Here is a 292-nt window from a genome sequence, read left to right on the forward strand (position 1 = left end):
CTTGTATTATAATTTATTTTCTCTCTTTATTAAAATTCTTTCTGGTATCAATATGATTTTCTGAAATAATTCTTTTTTTCATTTCTTATTTATAAGCATGTTTAAAATAACTTTGAAAAAATACATTTTTCTTTTTTTTTTAATGCAAATTTTTAATAAGTTGAATAATATCAATTCTGTTCTGAGCAAACTAAGCTTTTCAAAGTAATTATAATGAGTATTTTTGGACAATCTTAAGTTTTTTTAAAAAAGAATTTCTCTGATTTCATTTGATTTAAGTTGTCTGGGTTAT

The sequence above is a fragment of the Parasteatoda tepidariorum genome, chromosome 7, assembly GCF_982258835.1.
Source record: "Parasteatoda tepidariorum strain Cologne lab strain chromosome 7, Ptep-v5.0, whole genome shotgun sequence".
NCBI classification, from domain to species: Eukaryota; Metazoa; Arthropoda; class Arachnida; order Araneae; family Theridiidae; genus Parasteatoda; species Parasteatoda tepidariorum.